General features: G+C 36.6%; 1 non-coding gene across 1 annotated transcript; it reads right to left on the bottom strand.

Annotated features, from left to right (window-relative positions):
* Positions 1-3202: 3202 nt before the first annotated feature.
* LOC138804141 (U6 spliceosomal RNA) lies at positions 3203-3304 on the bottom strand. The gene has a single exon (XR_011365180.1). It is a non-coding gene; the product is annotated as a U6 spliceosomal RNA (small nuclear RNA).
* Between the last annotated feature and the right edge of the window lie 17348 nt (positions 3305-20652).

Here is a 20652-nt window from a genome sequence, read left to right as displayed (position 1 = left end):
CAAAGCAAGCCCAGGCTGGAAAATCTGTGAGACTCTTATCTACAATAAACTACCAGGAAAGCAGAAGTGGCACTGTGGCTCAAGGGGTAGAGGACTAACCTTTAGCTGAAAGGCCCAGGGAGAGTGCCCAAGTCCAGAGTTCATGCCGCATGACCAAATTTTAAAAAAAAAGATTAAAACTTTTAAATACCATCACTTACTGTCTTTTAAGAATCCAAAAATGAAATAAATTCACATATAATCACTCCAAAATGCTTTAAAAGTGGGAGATGATAAACAAGCCTCCATGAAGTAAATTTTCTTCTATTTTTTAAATTATTCTGAAAGCCTTGTGCTGGTTGGTCACACCTGTAATCCTGTCTACTCGGGTATCTGCTCAGGAACTTGAGATCTGTGGATAACCGTTCGAAGCCAATCAGGACAAAAAATATTCATGAGATTATTTAAAAAAAATTACAATGGAATTCTATGCCTCCATCAGAAAGAATGACATTGCCCATTTGTTAGGAAATGGAAAGGCTTGGAAAAAATTATATTAAGTGAAGTAAGCCAGGCCCAAAGAAACATAGGTTCCATGGTTTCCCTTATTTGCAATATCTAGTATATGTATGAGTCAAGCAGCAAAGGTCAGATAATGTGATGTTAGGAAAATGAACCCTTACATATGTATTTAAATGATTTTTTCTTTCATGAATTTTTTTCTAACGCATTTATAAAATTATTTCTTTCTTGCTTTGTATATCCCTCCCCCACAGTATAACCCCTGCTTTCACTATATTTGATGTCGTTATAATTTGTGGAGGAGAAGGGGAAAAACAAGTCATTTAAGGATACAGGTGGACACGTTGCAGAAATGAGAAGTACAAGTTGTCCTGTCAAAAACGAATTTTACAAATTTGGTGTGGGGGGGAGTATGGGGTGGGGGGTGGGGGGAGGCTGGGAAGGGAAGTGAAGGGTAAACAAAGGAGGAGGCTGCAATGCTTGATAAGAAATGTACTCATTATCTTGCCCATGTAATTGTACCCCCTCTGTACAGTATGTTCACAATAAAAATAATGAAAATATTAAAAAAAATTAATGAACTAGCAAAGAGCCAAGAATGGAGATGTAGCTTATATAGTAGCTCATCAATCTAGAGAGGAATGGCCTAGCGGGTCCTTGATACACTGAATTCAAACTCTGAGAACAAAAATGCGCAGGCATGCACACACACACACATACACAAACACACATTTATTCAAAATATCTGCATATCAGTGTTTTGTATTAATTTCTTTGTTAACGATATTATATGGGTAAAATAGGGGAAATATTCTCTTCCATCCCATAACATTTTTATATTTTTTATTGTAAAAGTACTGTACAGAGTGGTTACAGTTACATGAATAGTTCATTTCCTATCAAACATTGTTACCTCCTCCTTTGTTTTCCCCCCGCCATCCCTTCCCTCCCAGCTCCACAAGTACACTCCCCTCCCCCACCCTCCTAAATTGTAAAGTTCGTTTTTCAACATACTGTCTTGTGCGTCACATTGTTGCAATGGGTCATACTGTATCCTTATTTTACTATTTTGTTTTTTCCCTTTCCATCCCCAAATTAGAGAAGTGTATATACAAGATGGAGGTGCACCAACATCAGATACAGTGAAAACAGGGCTTTAACTGTGTGGGATGCACATATAAAAATCACATCATACATTATAAATATATTAGAAACCACAGGAAGGAATACAAAACCACTTGTGTCCTTATCATGGGGTTCATTTACCTTAACATCATCTTATCTATTCATATGCACATGCTTTTGACCTTTTTTTTTTAATTGTGAAAATACCATACAGAGGAGTTACAATTACGTGGAAAATGTAATGAGTACATTTCTTATCAAGCATTGTTGCCTACTCCTTTTTTTCGCCTTACCATACCTTCTTTGCTTATCCCAGATATGCATTAGTTATTGCAAATAAGGGATACCACAGGACCTATGATTCTTTTTTTTATTGTGAAAATGCCATACAGAGGTGTTACAATTACATGCGTGAGTTATTGAGTACATTTTTTTTATTGTGAGAATACTGACAGAGGAGTTACAATTACATGGGCAAGATAATGAGTACATTTCTTATCAAACATTGTTGCCTCCCCTTTGTTTCCCCTTCCCATCCCTTCCCACACTCCCCCACTTTTCCCACCCTGTCCTCCTCCCCCCAAAGTTGTAAAGTTCATTTTTTGACATAATAACTTGTATATCTCATTGTTGCAATGAGTCCACTTGCTCCTCCTTTGTTTCCCCTTCCCATCCCTGCCCATCTCCCACCCCCTACACCCACCAACCCCTCCCCCCCATCCCCCCCCACTGTCCACATCCCTCAATACCTGGCCAAAATCATTTTTTGACATAACGACTTGTTCATCTCATTGTTGCAATGGGTCCACCTGCATCCCTTTTTCAACGATTTGTGTTTCCCTTCCACTGCACAAAGTATACCAACATCAAATACAGTGAAAACAGGGGCTTTAGCTTGCAGGAGGAACATACAAAGCAACAAAGAATTCATCTTATAAATATCTTAGAAACAATCGCAAGAAATAAAAACTATTTGAATCCTTATCTTGGGGTTCATTTTGCCTAACATCAACTTATATGATGTTTTCTGCTTGTAGCAGACACATACTAGTTATTGCAATTAAGGAATCCATGGGACCTATCTTTCTTTGGGCCTGGCTTACTTCAATTCTTTGAGCCTGGCTTAATTCACTTAATATAAATTTTTCCATGTCTTTCCATTTCCTAACTGGGTGATGTCATTCTTTCTGATGGAGGCATAGAATTCCAGTACACACACACACACACACACACACACACACACACACACACACACACACACACACACACACACACACACACACACACATTTTCTTGATCCATTAGTTTACTGTGGGGCCTCGGGTTTGGTTCTGTATCTTAGCTTTGGTAAATAATGCTGCAATGAACATAGTTTTGCTGGTAGTTTTAGTATGGTCTTGTTTGTGATCATTTGGGTGAATGCCAAAATGGGATTGCTGGGACTTAGGGGCGCTCTATTGTAGTCTTTTGAGGAACCGCCATACTACTTTCCAAACTCTTCGAACAAGTTTAAACTCCCAACAACAATGCATTAAGGTTCCCTTCTGTCCACATCCCCTCCAGCATCTGTTCTTTTAAAAATCTAGAATGCTTCACGAAGTTGAGTGTCATCCTCAGTCAGGGGCTATTCTTCTCTTTATTGTTCCAATGTTAGTGTATGTGCTACTGAATTGAGCACAGAACATTTTTTATACATAAAGTGTAATTGATTTTCTTAAACTAGACAATTCCACAAAAATTTAATTCAAAAGAATTGTCGTGAAATTTTAGAATCATGTATTTCTTACATAAGAACACATTTAAGAATAAAGTCAAGTTTGACATGTCAAAAACAAAATAATACCAGATATTTGTTGTTCAACAGATGTGTAGGAGAAGGAATTCAATTAATCTGTACAAGGAACCTGCCATAATGAACACTATAGAAAGTGTTAAGGTTTGTTAAAAGTTTTAATGTTTTAAATATGTTTAATTTTGGGAATTTGCTCATATATGCCAAAATTAAGACTATTTAGCAGGTTATAAAACTTTTTCATAAAGCATTTAAGATTCATGGTACATACTACTAAATATGTACATTTCAGAGTTTATAGAAACATTACTAATGAGAAGTTGCAAAGTGTTTGTGTAAAGAAGCAGATTTAAGACATTAACTGCACAGTTTCTGTTAAAATTTAAAGGCTTCTTTACTTTATATATTAGTGAGGAACAAATGATGGTATAAGCCATATACAAATGATGAGATGAACCATAAATAATAATCTTAATAATAATAATAATAATAATAATAATAGTAATCTTTAAAGACTACTCATAGCCTATAAAATTCTTGTTGAACATCATAGACTTAGGCAGTTTTAAATGTACAGCAATATGAGAAAATAATAAATCGAATATGTAATACATTTCAAATACTGGAAACAGTGGTAATTGTTTTTTTTATTTTATTAATCATTAATATTTATGTATTGGTTTTCCTTATTTGTAGCATTGTTTTCCTTGTTGTAATATAAAACAACTTTATGTAAGTCATCATTAGGAAGTACTTTGAGAATGTTATTGGGATGGCCACACTGTTTTTTTATAGGTATATGTGAATTTACAAAGAGCAAAATTAATAAGAACAAAATATTGATTAAAATTTTATCAATTAGAATCTGAATCAGGAGTGTTGATAAATGTCCACACCTAAAATCTTAGCCCTAGACTGAAGCACTAGTGTTACAATGTTGAGCACACAAAAGTGAGAGACTGTGTTTTGTTTTGTTTTTGTTGGTTTTGGGGCTTGAACTCTGGGTCCTGGGTGCTGTCTCTCAGCTCTTCAGCTCAAGGCTAGTGATACTACTTGAGTCACAGCAGCTCTTCCATCTTTTTCTGCTTATGTGGTGCTGAGGAATCAAACCCAGGACCTCATGCATGCAAGGCAAGCACTCTACACTGAACCACCCTCCCAACACCAGAGAGACTGTGTTTTAAAAAATCATCTAAACAACATTTACTTTCTGTTTTGTGTTATATAATGAAATAAAGAATATCTTTTTGTATTTTTGAATGGTCATGCTTCTAAATTTATATTAAATTCAGTCACTTTATCCTTTTCAAAGTCATGTAATATCTCAGAGTTTGCTTCTGTAAAGATTGTTTTTGCATTGATAATTTATTTTGAATCATTTTTATTTTTTATCAAAATCACTTTATATTGTATGGTGTTTTGTGTTTTTTTAAGTGTGAAAATACCAGACAGAGGGGTTACAATTAAATGGGCAAGGTAATGAGTACATTTCTTATCAAGCATTGTTGCATACTCCTTTGTTTCTCCTTACTATCTCTTCCCATCTCACCCCCCTTACGTCTCATTTTCCCCTCCCCTTTCCCCAACCAAAGTTGTAAAATTTGTTTTTCGACATAATGTCTTGTATATCTCATTGTTGCAATTGATCCACCTGTATCCCTATTTAAAAAATTTTTCCCCTTCCCCTCCACAAATTATACCAACATCAAATACAGCGAAAACAGGGGTTATACCATGTGGGACGGACATAAAAAGTAACAAAGAAGTCTTCTTATAAATATGTTAGAAATAATTACAGAAAAGAAAAAAAAATTGAATTCTTATCTTGGGGTTCACTTCACCTAACATCAACTTATCTAACAATTCCTGCATGTCTCAGACATACACTAGTAATTGCTAATAAGGGAAACCATGGGACCTATGTTTCTTTGGGCCTGGCTTACTTCACGTAATATAATTTTTTCCAAGTTTTCCATTTCCTAACAAATGGGGCAATATCATTCTTTCAGATAAAGACATAGAATTCCATTGTGTATATATACAACATTTTCTTGATCCATTCATCTACTGAGGGACATCTGGGTTGGTTCCATATCTTAGCTATGGTAATGCTGCAATAAATATATCTGTGTGGTAGCTTTAGTATGGTCTTGTTTGTGATCATTTGGGTAAATGCCCAAAAGTCGGATTGCTGGGTCATAGGGGAGCTCTATGTGGAGTCTTTGGAGGAACCTCCATACTACTTTCCAATGTGGTTGAAAAAGATTACACTCTCACTAACAATGAAGTAAGGTTCCCTTCTGTCCACATTCCCTCCAGCATCTGTTGTTATTAGAGTTCTTGATTATAGCCATTCTAACTTGGGTGAGGTGATATCTCAGTGTTGATTGATTTGCATTTCTTTTATGGCTAGGGAGGTTGAGCATTTCTGCATGTCTTTATTGGTCACCCTCCTTTCCTCTTCAGAGAAGTTTCTCTTTATGTCTTTAGCCCACTTATTTATTGGGCAGTATTTTCTTTGAGTATTTGTTGTTGGGGGATTTAAATTTTGATTTCCACATCTGTTTTAGATATGAAACCCTTGTCGGTTGTATGGCTAGTGAAGATCCTCTCCGATTCCGTGGGCTTTTCATTGATCCTGCTAGCTATGTCCTTTGCCATGCAGAAGCTCTGCAATTACATGCAATCCCATTTGTCCAACCTTTCTTTCATTTGTTGTGCTTTTGCATTTCTTTTCAGAAAATTCCAGCCTTTGTCAAGGAGACCTAGTGTTTCTCCTATTCCATCCTGTAATGTTTTCAAAATATCTGCTTTGACTCCGAGGTCTTTGATCCATTTGGACTTGATTCTGGTACAGGGTGATATGTAAGGGTCTAGCCTTAATTTTCTACAAGTGATTAACCAATTTTGCCAGTACCATTTACTGAACAGCCTTTCCTCGATTTTATCTTTTTAGACCCTTTATCAAATATTAGATGATTATGGGTCTGTAGGTTCATTTCTGGGTTTTCAATTCTATTCCATTGTTCCTGAGATCTTTTCTTGTGCCAGTACAAAACTGTTTTAATTACTATGGCTTTGTAGGAGAGTTTGAAATTTGGTATTGATATTCCTCCAACACTGTTCTTTCTGTTAAGGATCGCTTATTTCAATTGGGGGTCTTTTGTTGTTCAATATGAATTTTTGGATTGCCTCTTCTATTTCCTTGAAGAATGCGGTTGGAATATTGATAGGTATGACATTGAACTTGTAGATAGCCTTGGGAAATATTGCCATTTTCACAAGGTTCATCCTTCCTATCGAGGAACATGGGAGGTTTTTGCAACTTTCTAAGTTCTGTTTTGATTTCCTTTTTCAGATTTTAAAGTTTTCATCATAGAAGTCCTTCACTTCTTTGGTTAATTCCTAGGTATTTTATTTTTTGTGGCGCTATTACAAATGGAAACGCTTTCTTGATTTGAGCCACACTTTTCTCATTGTTGGCGTACAGAAAAGCCATTAATTTTTGAGGGTTAATTTTATACCCTGCTATTTTTCCAGGTTTGAATCAGCATGAGTAATTTGGGAGTGGTGTCCGTGGGATTCTTTAAGTACAAGATCATGTCATCTGCAAAGAGGGAGAATTTTAATTCTTCTTTCCTTATTTGGATCCCTTATTTCTGTAGCTAGGCATTCTAATACTAGGTTGAAGAGAAGTTGAGAGAGTGGACATCCTTGTCTCATTCCCGAGTTAAGCAGAAATGGCTTTAGTTTTTCACCATTAATTATAATGCTGGTTGTACGTTTTCCATATAGTTTTTATTGTATTGAGGAATGTTCCATGGATTCCTAATTTTTCCAGAACCTTCATCATAAAGGGGTGTTGGATCTGGTCCAATGCTTTTTGTGCATCTGTTGAGATAACCATATGGTTTTAATCCTTGCTCTTGTTGATGTGATAAATTATATTAATTGATTTGTGTATATTGAAACAGGTTTGCATCCCTGAAATAAATCCTGTATATTGGTGTATGATTTTTGGATGAATTTTTGAAGTCGATTGGCCAAAATTTTGTTGAGAAGTTTTGCATCAATGTCCATCAAAGAAATGGGTCTATACTTCTCTTTCTTTGATGAGTCCGTGTCTGGTTTTGGGATGAGGGTTATGATGGCTTCATAGAATGTGTTCGGTAGTGAACTATCTCTTTCAATTTCATCGAAGAGTTGGAGTAGTATTGGTGTGAGCTCTATTTTGAAGCTCTTGTACAGGTCCTGGGATTTTCTTACATGGGAGGTCTCTTTTTGCTGTGTCTATTTCAATGCTTGATGTGGGCCCCTTAATATGCTTTAACTCATCTTGGTTTAGTATTTGCATGTTGATAATTGCTAGCAAAAGGTCCATTTCTGCCAAGTTTTCAAAGTTATTAGCATAAAGATTTGAAAATACTCCCTTATAATGTTCAGAATCTTGGTTGTTTTCTGTGGTGATGTTTCCATTCTCACATCTGAGTTTATCTATTTGGGTGTGTTCCTTCTTTTTCTGATAAGATTTGCTAAGGGTTTGTCAATTTTGTTAATTTTTTCATAGAACCAAATCTTTGTTTTGTTGATTCATTCTCTTTTTTTTAAATTTCTAATTCATTTAACTGGGATTTAATGTTAATTATTTCTTTCCATCTATTGAATTGGGGTTTATCTTGGTGCTCTTTGTCAAGGTGGTTCAGATGTCTCATTAAGTGGTTGGTTTCAGATCAGTCTAATTTGTTGGTGTAGGAACTCAGAGCTATAAACTTACCTCTGAGTACTGCCTTTCCAGTGTCCCAGAGGAGCTGGTAATTTGTGTGTTCATTTTTGTGGAATATCATGGACATTTGAATTTCCTTTCTAATCTCTTCCATGACCGCCTGGTTATTCAACAGTGTGTCGTCCAGCCTCCATGTGTTACAAGACTTTTTTGGTGTTGAGTTCTAATTTTATTCCCTTGTGGTCTGAGAGGATTCAAGGTGTAACTTCAATTTTTCTGAATTTGAACAAGTTTGTTTTGTGACCTAAAATGTGATCTCTTTTGGAAAATGTTCCATGAACTGCAGAGTAAAATGAGTATTCTGATGCTAATGGGTGAAATATTCAGTAGATGTCTGTTAAATCTATTTGCTCTATGCAGTTGTTTAAATCTGCGGTTTCCCTGTTGATTTTTTTTTTGCTGATTTGATCTATATAGTGGGGATGGTGGTGTTTAAAATCCTCAACAATTAATGTCGTTGGACCTATGTGAGATCTGAGGGAAAATAGTGTCTCTTGGATAAATTTTGGTGCTCTATTGTTTGGCAATTCCATATTTAGAATTGTAATATTCTCCTGAAGTAGAGAACCCATAAGTCTCATGTAGCGACCTTCTTTATCTCTTTACAGTAATTTTAATTCGAGGCATATTTTATCTGATATTATTATTGCAACTCCTTCCTCTTTATGGCAGCCGTTTGCTTCGTAGATTTTATTCCATCCTTTCATTAACAAAATGTGTTTGCTTTTATAGGTAAAGTGTGCCTCCTGAAGGCAGGAGATAGAATTATCTTGCTTTTTAATCCAACTAGACAGTCTATTTTGCTAAATTCGAGCTTTAAGTTAATGTTGAGAGGTAGGACTGAGAGGTGTTTGGTAACCTCCTTGGGGGCTGTGGAAACTTGGTTTTTCCTATGGTTCTTGGATTCTCAGTTTGGGTGTGGTTTCTTAGCCATTATTGTGGTCTTGTTGGTTTTCTGTGTGTAGGTCATCTTTAAGTATTTTTTATAGGGCTGGTTTGGTGGAGATATATTTTTCAGTTTTTCTTTGCTATGGAAGGTTTTTATTTGACCTTCAGTTATGAAGGAGAGTTTAGTTGGGTACAGTATTCTTGGTTGAAAATTGTTTGTCTTCAGGGCATGGCATACAGCCTGCCAGGCTCTTCTTGCTTTACTTATTAATGCTGAAAAATATGAGGTGATTCTAATTGGTTTTCCTTTCTAGATGATTGATTTTTTCTCCTTGACATTTTTAAGAACTTATTCTTGATCTGAATTGGTCCTGTGTGGATTATAATGTGACAATGGGAAGTGCTGTTCTGTTCTGGTCTATTTGGGATTCTACAAGCATCTTGTATCTGAATAGGCCTATCTTTTTGTATGTTTGGGAAGTTCTCTACTAGGATCCTGTTAAACAGATTTCCTCAACAATTAACTTCTGTCTCTACCTGCTCCTCTACACCATTTGTCCTCAGAGTAGGCCTTCTGATTGTGTATTCCAAATGTTGAATAGATCTATCATATTTCTTGGATTTGTCTTGGATAGTTGTATGTTCTTTCTCTATAATACCTAGGCTGTCTTCAATCCCCAAGATTCGATCTTCTGCATGCTCTAATCTACTGTTGTCTTTCTACTTGGTTTATTTCTTTTCCTTCTAATTTGTTGGCCTTGATGGCTTCAAATTCTTTGTTGGAGCCTTGTTTTCGATCTTCTATGAACTTCTTTACTTCCTTAATTTGGTGTTCTCAAATCACTTAGTTGATTGGTTATGGATTACGTGGACTCCCATTCCTGCTGTCGGGCTCCATTCAGCATTCCCTGTGTGGTCGCCCTGAATTCTTTCAGCTGTCTGTTTATGGATTCCATGAATGCCTCTATTGATCTTTGTCTATTCTCATCCCAATGTCACAATTCCTGTGTTATGCTTTAATTAGCTTCCTCACGTTCATGCAATTCCTGTAGTTACCTTTGACTGTTCTCAGCCTACTCACACAATTCCTGTGTCTCTCTTCATCTGTTCTCTGCCTGCTCACGCAATTCCTTTCTTTCTCTTTGACTGTTCTCAGCCTGCTCACGCAATTCCTTTATTTCTCTTTGACTGTTCTCAACCTGTTCACGCAATTACTGTATCAGTCTTTGAGTAGTTTCCTCACAGTCACGAAATTCCTGTACTAACGTTTGGTTTGCCTCCTCTCTCTCTCCCTCTCACGTTCAAACTGAGTCCTTTGCAAGCTTTCATTCTTTTCATTCACCACGTTTACCAGTAGTGTTTATAGTGCTCTTTGCAGGAACTCTCCTCCGGATTATTCATTAACTGTTCTGTCACTGGATTATCATGAATGGGAGTTGAGATACCCAGACTTGCCATTTTTCTCGTGTTTTCCGGCTTGTTCTGCACAGTTGATATGAAAGTGACACCAATTTTTTTGTTAAAACACTATTTTAAGGCAAGCATCAACCAAAGTCCTGTAGTTGCATAGTCAAAATGGCTGCAGAAAGAACCTAGTGTAACAGATACAATCTATTCAACATCAAAAAACTATGCATTAATGGGCTAAGAACAGCAAAGATGAATTTTTCAAATCAGAAATTATTATGTTTAAGGAGAAATGTGGGGGAAAATAGGATTAGAAATATGTGGAGAAATTAAAGTAAATTTAATCAAGTCCTAATCTCAGAGAGGGAAAGGTATTGGACAGAATGATAGGAGAGAAATTAAAGAGAAGATAATCAAAAATGGAAAAACAAAAATTTAAATTTAAAAAGTGAAACATTTAAAAATTATGTAACTTTAAAGAAGTGATATTGAAAGAAGAAAAGGATAGGATGACAGGAGGGGATGATAGAAAGGAGACATGAAAAACTAAAAAATAAAAATTCTTAAAATATTTACTTAAAAATTATATGGTATAAAGATATAATACTGCTATTAAACATTTAAGCCTAAAAGTTTGTGAATTAAGTAATACATTTCTGGATTAATTATGTACACAATGGGGGATAAGTTCTAATAATTGATGAAGGGTATTTATCTGGGGATGAGGCAAAACAGCAATTAAGTCACGCAAAAAAAAAAAAAAAGAAAGACAAAAAAATGAAAAGAATCAAAAAAATAAAAACAATTTAAAAAGGACCAAAATGTCAATATCGATTTTTTAAAAAAGCACACACAACACACACACACACACACACACACACACACACACACACACACACACACACACACACACACACACACACACACACACACACACACCTAAAATAAAAATTAGGAGAAGAAGAAAAAAATGATTAATAGAAAACAATTAAAAAATTTAAAAAAATGGTACCAAAAAGAGTTGTTTAATTTTCGGGGGTGTGTGTGTGTGAGGAATGGGAAGATCCTGTATCTCCCCGGTATCTGTAACCAGTCTCTTCGTGGAGTCTTTGGTCTGCTTGTGGTGTTTGGTTTTCCTGTGGCCTGATTGATTTCTTACATCAGTTTGTTTGAGCAGTCAATAAAATGCTCCGCTTTATCCAGGATCTTGTGATCCTCCTTCAGGCTCGTTCAGTGGGAGGGAGATCTGTTTTGAGTATCACGAAAGAGAAATATGGCTGTTTCCTCTAGTTTGGATATGCTGTGATGAGGCTACGTTCTGGGTAGGGTTGAGGCGTTTCAGCAAACAGTAGCTTTTCCCTGAGGGGCTAGCTCCTGAGACACTCCCAGACCCCAGCCTGGAGCCATTCTCAAGGTTTATGTTTATTGAATTTCAATTGATTGTCTAGGCTGCTGTAGGTAGGGGCAGCCTCTGGTTCTGTTAACCCAGTGAAGATAGTCACTCCTCTGGGGGGCAGAACTCTCTCTGCTTGGGCTAGGTGACTTTCTCCTGGGTGGATCTGAGCCTGGAAGGTCAGGTCAGATACCTATGACCTTTTAAATGACTCCTTTGTTTTCTTACAAGACCTGAGTTGGAGCTAGTTGCTCAACCTGGCCTTTCTCAGTATCAAAGATGATGTCTGGTGGGAGGGGGAGGGGCAGCCTTCCCACCTCTGCTCCATGAGAAGGAGTGAGGATGTCAGGATTCTACTCAGGCAGGAGTCTTTGTTCCTGGTTATCTCTGGTCTGTGATCTGCAGGATGAATTTATCTGCTCCTTTTCAGTTCTTATTGGTGTTGAGCAGAATCCGCTCACCCACTGCATATGGCGCCTTTGTCCTGGACACTCTGTTGTAGATATGGTGGCTATGGGAGCCACAGATGCTGCCACAACCGTGGCTACTGGCAAGTGCTCAGATCTGTCTTCTTGCCTGGATCTTCCCTCTCTAGTCAAACTCTGTGTACAGTGTTGGCACACTTGGTGTGATTATCTAGGCTAGTACTGTTCACTGGAATACTAAAACTGCTTTGTATGTGAGAGCTTGTTTAGCCTCCAGGTTCTCCTCTACCATCTTCCTCCGACCTCCATGAAATGCTTTATATTTTATGTTGATTGGTTTTTATGCAACAAATACCTTCAAATGTACATGTAGTGTCAAAAGATAGGCATATGAATATTCTCATACAGCTCTTATTTATCTGTTATGCACTTTCACTATTATGATATTTCTCTCTCTCTTATACTCTCTATCATTTCCTCACTTTCTCTTTCATGCTTCATGTCTGCTGCTTAGAATTTCTGGTGGTCTACTATCATCCTTCAGGATCCACTGATTTGTGGGAACATGATATGGACAATCAGTTACCTTTGCCTTATTGAAGAGTTACAACTGTGATGTGATATTATTATTTGCCATTCTAAATGGTAAAACAACAGATCTAGGAATTCCTTCTCAATTTTATTACTATTATAAATTTTATCTCATAAGAATAATTGGGATGGATAAGATACTTTTAACCTGTGACCTAAAAGTACGTTTCCTTTTACAAACAACCTTTTCCTTTGAGTATCAGTGAGTAACTACATGTAATGAAAACAAAGCTATCCTATGGAAAGTAGACTGAAAAACAAGATAATGGGGACGTGAGTACAAAGGATACCCGTCATAGAGCACAGATCCTCAGAGCAGTTTATCATGTACACTTTGTGAGAATGACAATGTGTTAGGAACTATACATTAAATCACTGAACACTTGATATATATATGCAAATATATTTATATATTTACATTTGTTTATATATGCATATATGTATGTGCCCTTATATATGTACACGTGTATGTTACTCTACTCACAAATACACACATACATATACCCATGTATATATGCACACATGGAGAAAGACACATAGTTACAGTCAACATAAGTTTCACTAGTTGTTGAATATGCCTTAGATGGAATTCTTGGAACCAAATATGTTGAAGATGTATTTGTCTCTAAGAGTTCTTTTACCACTCCTCTTATCTCTTAAAACTGGTATGTTTTAAGACATGAGATTCGACTTGAAAAATGCAGTACAAGTGATAGGAAGTCATTCGGAAATCTCAGTAAGTAAAGGTCGTATGGTGTCACCCTGCTCCCCATGGAATGCTTGCTCTTGTAGACTCTCAACAACCAAAGTAGCAGGAGAGTATCCTATCAGAGTATATACTATGGGGGGGGCGTTGGATGGAGGATGTGGGTGATGTGAAGGGAAGGGATGGTAGGGGAAAAACAAAGGATTTGGTAACAATGCTCAATAAGAAATGTACTCACTTCCTTCCTTATGTAACTGTAACCCCTGTGTACAGTGTCTTTACAATAAATATATATATTAAAAAGATACAAGGAAAACTTCTGTACTTATGGGAAGTTGTATTTATCAGTCAATATCGGTAAGATATTGGTTTTAGGACCACAGGCATATTAAAATGTTGGATCCTCAAACTTTTTCTTGAACACAGTATATTATTTACATTAAAATGTGTACACAACCTAGTTCAGAGTAATTGCTATGAAACATTTTACTACATTTTATGTTTGTAATGGAAAATAAAAGTATATGCACTATCAACAGATAAACATTTTTTCAATTTTTTTTTGTCTTTTTTGTCTGTATTTTGTGGATGGAATTGGGAGAGCAATTTTGAAAAGCTCAAATTTCATCACCAAGAGCTGTCTGCAAAATGTAAAAGGATCTAATATAGCATCTTGAATAGTATGGAACTGCTAAGTACTTGAATTGTGACATTATCAGAAAGTCTAACCATGCAAGTATTTTTAAAAGCACAGCTGCTAGATTTCTAATGGAGAGCTTTCATAACCCTTTGTGAAACACAAGTCAGAACCTCATTGAAGTATAGATTGTTTTCCCTCACCTTTCTGTCAAGCTCAGTCATTATCAATCAACATTTAGCTAATCTTGAATAATCCTCTAATAACCAAATGTTGATGGAATGTTCATATGCAGAAAACCTGGGAAGGCAAACTTTTTCCAGTTAAGACAATCTATATTCTATGCTCCAGAAGAGAGAAAACTAGGTAAGCATCTATTTACAACCTTCTGAATAGTTCTGATTCTGCCCACATCAGTTATCTAACCATACCTGTGATGGAGTGAGAGGATTTGAAAAGAATTTAGTGACCTAAAATTTAAATTTAAATGTGGAATGAAATTAGTTCCAATACATTACATTAAGATATTTAGAAACAAGTGAAAAACCCAAAGGTCTATATGATTTTTTTTATTGGAAGTGTAGGGATATTGGAAATTGGTTCTCTATATTTTAAGCAACTTGCAAGAAGAATTGGCAAAACACAATTAACATTCGGAGTAGACTTGTCACACTAATTTTTGTATATTGAAAGGAGTACAAGCCTCAACAATATGTAAGTGCTATCCTCTTATTTATCTCTAAAATTTTATGCATCTGGTCCATTAACATTAAAATTTCAAAAAAATTAATTTTTAGCTAATTGTCCAAAGGGGTTTTGCTTCATCATGTCAGTGTTGAATAGAGAATATGTGCATTTCAATGTACAATGCATCTGGATAATTGTCAACCTTTCTATTTTTCTTTCTTCCTTTACCCCAACCCCACATATCCCTTCAAGTTTCCTACTTATATTTTCAGTTATGTATATTGAGTTATATGACTGTATTATTCCACCATTTCCATCTCCATTCTTCTGTCCTACTCCCTTTATGCCCAAATCTCCCTTTTAAGACTGATTTCAACTTCATGGGATTTTGTTAAATATCTCTGCCATTGGTATGTGACTTTGGGCTTGCCATATCCTCTCTTCCATGTTTGACTTACATAAATGAGGATATTTCTACATTTTTTGAATCTCTGAATGTCTGAGTAAGGTCATTAATCTGGGTATCCTTTTCATTTTTTAAATTTCAAATATAATATAAGCTTTGTTTGACTAGTCATTTTCTTAAAATGAGTGATATTCCTGAACACTAATATTTTGGTAACAAATTGAGACTGTAGTAACCTTGATGATAATAGTAACCAATCTATTTTAAGTAGATTGAGATGCAACTAAAGTATTTTCATTATATTTATTTCTTAGTGATCTTTTTTTTTTTTTCTCTTTTATTTTATTTTTTTTTTTAAATTGTATTTTATTTTATTTGAGAACATACTGTACAGAGGGGCTACAATTACATGGGCAGAATAATGCATACATTTCTTACCAAGCATTGCAGCCTCCTCCTTTGTTTACCCTTCACTTCCCTTCCCTGCCTCCCCCCTCCCCCCACCCAATTTTACCCCCCTCCCCCCACCCAATTATACCCCCTCCCCCCCCCACACCGAAATTGTAAAGCTGGTTTTGACATGACATTTTGTACTTCTCATTGTTGCAACAGGTCCACCTGAATCCTTAAACGATTTGTTTGTCCCCATCTCCTCCACATGATATACTGATATCAAATATAGTGAAAGCGGGGGTTACACTGTGGGGGAGGGACATACAAAGCAATAAAGGAATAATCTTATAAATGCATTAGAAATACATGCATGAAAGAAACGAAAACATTAAAATACATATTTAAGGGTTCATTTTCCTAACATCACATTATCTGGCCTTTTCCGCTTGACTCATACCTATACTAGATATTGCATATAAGGGAAACCATGGGACCTATGCTTCTTTGGGCCTGGCTTACTTCACTTAATATAATTTTTTCCAAACCTTTCCATTTCCTAACAAATGGGGAAATGTCATTCTTTCTGATGGAGGCATAGAATTCCATTGTGTATATATACCACATTTTCTTGATCCATTCATCTACTGAGGGGCATCTGGGTTGGTTCCATGTCTTAGCTATGGTAAATAATGCTGCAATAAACATAGTTGTGCTGGTAGCTTTAGTGTGGTCTTGTTTGTAAACATTTGGGTAAATGCCCAAAAGTGGGATTGCTGGATCATAGGGGAGATCTATGTGAAGTCTTTTGAGGAACCTCCATACTGCTTTCCAAAGTGGTTGAACAAGTTTACATTCCCACCAACAATGAAGTAAGGTTCCTTTCTGTCCACATCCCCTCCAGCATCTGTTGTTATTAGAGTTCTTGATTTTTGCTGTTCTAACTGGAGTGAGGTGATATCTCAATGTTGTTTTGATTTGCATTTCTTTTATGGCTAGGGATGTTGAACATTTCTTCATGTGTCTATTGGCCATCCTTCTTTCTTCTTCAGAGAAGCTTCTCTTTAAGTCTTTCGCCCACTTATTTATTGGGCAGTTGTTTCTTTGAGGATTTGTTGTTGGGTGGTTTAATTTTTTGAGTTCCAAGTATATTTTTGATATGAGACCTTTGTCCGTTGTATGGCTAGTAAAGATCTTCTCCCAATCGGTGGGCTTTCTATTGATCTTGCCAGCTATGTCATTTGCCCTGCAGAAGCTCTGCAATCTTATGCAATCCCATTTGTCCAACCTTTCTTTGATTTGTTGTGCTTCCGGGTCTCTATTCAGAAAATTTCGACCTGAGCCAAGGAGACCTAGGGTTTCTCCTATTCCATCCTGTAATGTTTTCAGAGTGTCTGCTTTGAGTTCAAGGTCTTTGATCCATTTGGAGTTGATTCTGGTGCAGGGTGATATATAAGGATCTAGCTTTAGTTTTCTACATGTAGTTAACCAATTTTGCCAGCACCATTTACTGAAGAGGCTGTCTTTGTTCCATTCTATTGTTTTAGCTTCCTTATCGAAGATTAGATGGCTATAGGTCTGTAGGTTCATTTCTGGGTTTTCAATTCTATTCCATTGGTCCTGAGGTCTGTTCTTATGCCAATACCAAGCTGTTTTGATTACTATGGCTTTATAGTAGAGTTTGAAATTTGGTATTGATATTCCTCCAGCAGTGTTCTTTCCGTTGAGGAGCGTTTTTGCTATTCGGGGTCTTTTATTGTTCCATATGAATTTTTGGATTGCCTCCTCTATTTCCTTGAAGAATGAGGGTGGAATTTTGATAGGTATCGCGTTGAATTTGTAGATAGCCTTGGGAAGTATTGCCATTTTCACGATGTTAATCTTGCCAATCCAGGAGCATGGGAGGTTTTGCCATTTTTTAAGTTCTGTGTTGATTTCCTTTTTCAAGATTTTAAAGTTTTCATCATAGAGGTCCTTCACTTCTTTGGTTAAGTTAATTCCTAGGTATTTTATTTTTTGTGGGGCTATTACAAATGGAGTTGCTTTCCTAATTTCAGCCACACTTTTCTCGTTGTTGGCATATAGAAAAGCCATTGATTTTTGGGGGTTAATTTTATAACCTGCTACTTTGCCAAAGTTTTGAATCAGCTTGAGTAATTTGGGAGTGGAGTCTATGGGATTCTTTAAATACAAGATCATGTCATCTGCAAAGAGGGAAAGTTTTATTTCTTCTTTCCCTATTTGGATCCCTTTTATGTCTGCATCTTGCCTTATTGCTGTAGCTAGGCATTCTAATACTAGATTGAAGAGAAGTGGAGAGAGTGGGCATCCTTGTCTTGTTCCTGAGTTAAGAGGAAATGGCTTTAGTTTTTCACCATTGAGTATAATGCTGGCTGTAGGTTTGTCATATACAGCCTTTATTGTATTGAGGAATGTTCCATGGATTCCTAATTTTTCCAGAACCTTCATCATAAAGGGGTGTTGGATCTTGTCAATTGCTTTTTCTGCATCTATTGAGATAACCATGTGGTTCTTATTCTTGCTCCTGTTGATGTGATGAATAATATTAATTGATTTGCGTATATTGAACCAGCTTTGCATCCCTGAAATGAATCCTGTTTGATCATGGTGTATGATTTTTTGGATGAATTGTTGAAGTCGATTGGCCAAAATTTTGTTGAGAAGTTTTGCATCAATGTTCATCAAAGAAATGGGTCTATAGTTTTCTTTCTTTGATGAGTCCCTGCCTGGTTTTGGGATGAGGGTTATGATGGCTTCATAGAATGTGTTTGGTAGTGAGCTTTCTCTTTCAATTTCATTGAAGAGTTGGAGGAGTATTGGTGTGAGCTCTGCTTTGAAGGCCTTGTAAAATTCCGCTGTAAAACCATCTGGTCCTGGACTTTTCTTAGCTGGGAGGTCTCTTATTGCTGTTTCTATTTCAATGCTTGATATGGGCCTGTTAAGCTGGTTTAACTCATCTTGGTTTAGTTTTGGCATGTCAATATTTGCTAGGAAAAGGTCCATTTCTGTCAAGTTCTCAAACTTATTAGCATAAAGTTTTGAGAAGTATTCCCTTATAATGTTCTGAATCTTGGTTGTTTCCGTGGTGATGTTTCCATTCTCATCTCTGAGTTTATTAATTTGGGTGTGCTCTCTCCTTTTTCTGATAAGGTTTGCTAAGGGTCTGTCAATTTTGTTAAGTTTTTCGAAGAACCAACTCTTTGTTTTGTTGATTCTTTCTATAGTTTTTTTGGATTCTAATTCATTTAATTCTGATTTAATTTTGATTATTTCTTTCCGTCTACTGGATTGGGGTTTATCTTGCTGCTCTTTTTCAAGGAGGTTTAGATGTGTCATTAAATTGTTAGTTTCCGATCTCTCCAATTTGTTGATGTAGGAGCTCAGAGCTATAAACTTTCCTCTGAGTACTGCCTTTTCTGTGTCCCAGAGGAGCTGGTAATTTGTGTGTTCATTTTTGTTGAATAGCATGAACATTTGAATTTCCTTTCTAATCTCTTCCATGACCCACTCATGATTCAGTAGTGTGTTGTTCAGCCTCCATGTGATACCGGACTTTCTTTGGTGGCTTTTGGTGTTGAGTTCTAATTTTATTCCCTTGTGGTCAGAGAGAATGCAAGGTATAACTTCAATGTTTCTGAATTTAGACAAGTTTGCTTTGTGGCCTAAAATGTGGTCTATTTTAGAAAACGTTCCATGTGCTGCTGAGAAGAACGTGTATTCTGATGCTGCTGGGTGAAATGTTCGGTAAATGTCTGTTAAGTCTAGTTGATCTATGCAGCTGTTTAGATCTGCGGTTTCTCTGTTGAGTTTTTGCCGAGTTGATCTATCTAGTGGGGAGAGTGGTGTGTTAAAATCCCCAAGGATTAATGTCTTTGGATCTATCTGGGATTTGAGGGAAAGTAGTGTTTCTTTGATAAATTTGGGTGCTCCATTGTTTGGCGAATAGATATTTAGAATTGTAATATCCTCCTGAAGGAGAGATCCTTTAATTAGTATGTAGCGACCTTCTTTATCTCTTCTCACGAATTTTAATTTGAAGTCTATTTTATCTGATATTAGGATTGCAACTCCCGCCTGTTTATGAGGGCCGTTTGCTTGGTAGATTTTGTTCCAGCCTTTAACCTTGAAAATATGTTTGTTTTTACAGGCAAGATGTGACTCCTGCAGGCAGCAGATAGAAGGGTCTTGTTTTTTAATCCAACTAGACAGTCTATGTCGCTTAATTGGAGAGTTCAGTCCGTTAACGTTAAGAGATAGGACTGAGAGGTATTTGGGAGTTCCTGCCATGTTATTCATCTTCTTGGGGGCTGTGAAAACTGGGTTCTTCCTAAGGTTCTTGGATTCTCCGTTTGTGTGCAGTTTCTTGGCCTTTGTTGCGTTCTTGTTGGTTTTCTATGTGTAGGACATCTTTAAGAATCTTTTGCAGGGCTGGTTTGGTGGAGATGTATTGTTTCAATTTTTCTTTGCTATGGAAGGTTTTTATTTGGCCTTCAGTTATGAAGGAGAGTTTAGCTGGGTACAGTATTCTTGGTTGATAGTTGTTTGTTTTTAGGGCATGGCATACGTCATTCCAGGCTCTTCTTGCTTTGATTGTCTCTGCTGAGAGATCTGAGGTAATTCTAATTGGTTTCCCTTTATAGGTGATTAATCTTTTCTCCTTGACAGCTTTAAGGATCTTTTCCTTGGTCTGGGTTGATCCTGTGTGGATTATAATGTGACGGTGGGATGTCCTATTCTGGTCTGGTCTATTTGGGGTTCTAAAAGCTTCTTGTATCTGAATAGGCCTATCTTTTTGTATGTTTGGGAAGTTCTCTGCTAGGATCCTGTTAAACAAATTTCCTAGACCATTAACTTCTGTTTCTAGGTGCTCCTCTACACCCATTATCCTTAAATTGGGCCT

This window comes from Dipodomys merriami, unplaced genomic scaffold (genome assembly GCF_024711535.1).
Source record: "Dipodomys merriami isolate MVZ:Mamm:240054 unplaced genomic scaffold, mDipMer1.0.p SCAF_358, whole genome shotgun sequence".
In the NCBI taxonomy this organism is placed as follows: Eukaryota; Metazoa; Chordata; class Mammalia; order Rodentia; family Heteromyidae; genus Dipodomys; species Dipodomys merriami.
Note: the sequence above shows the minus strand (reverse complement) of the source record. Positions and strands in the feature narration are given on the sequence as shown.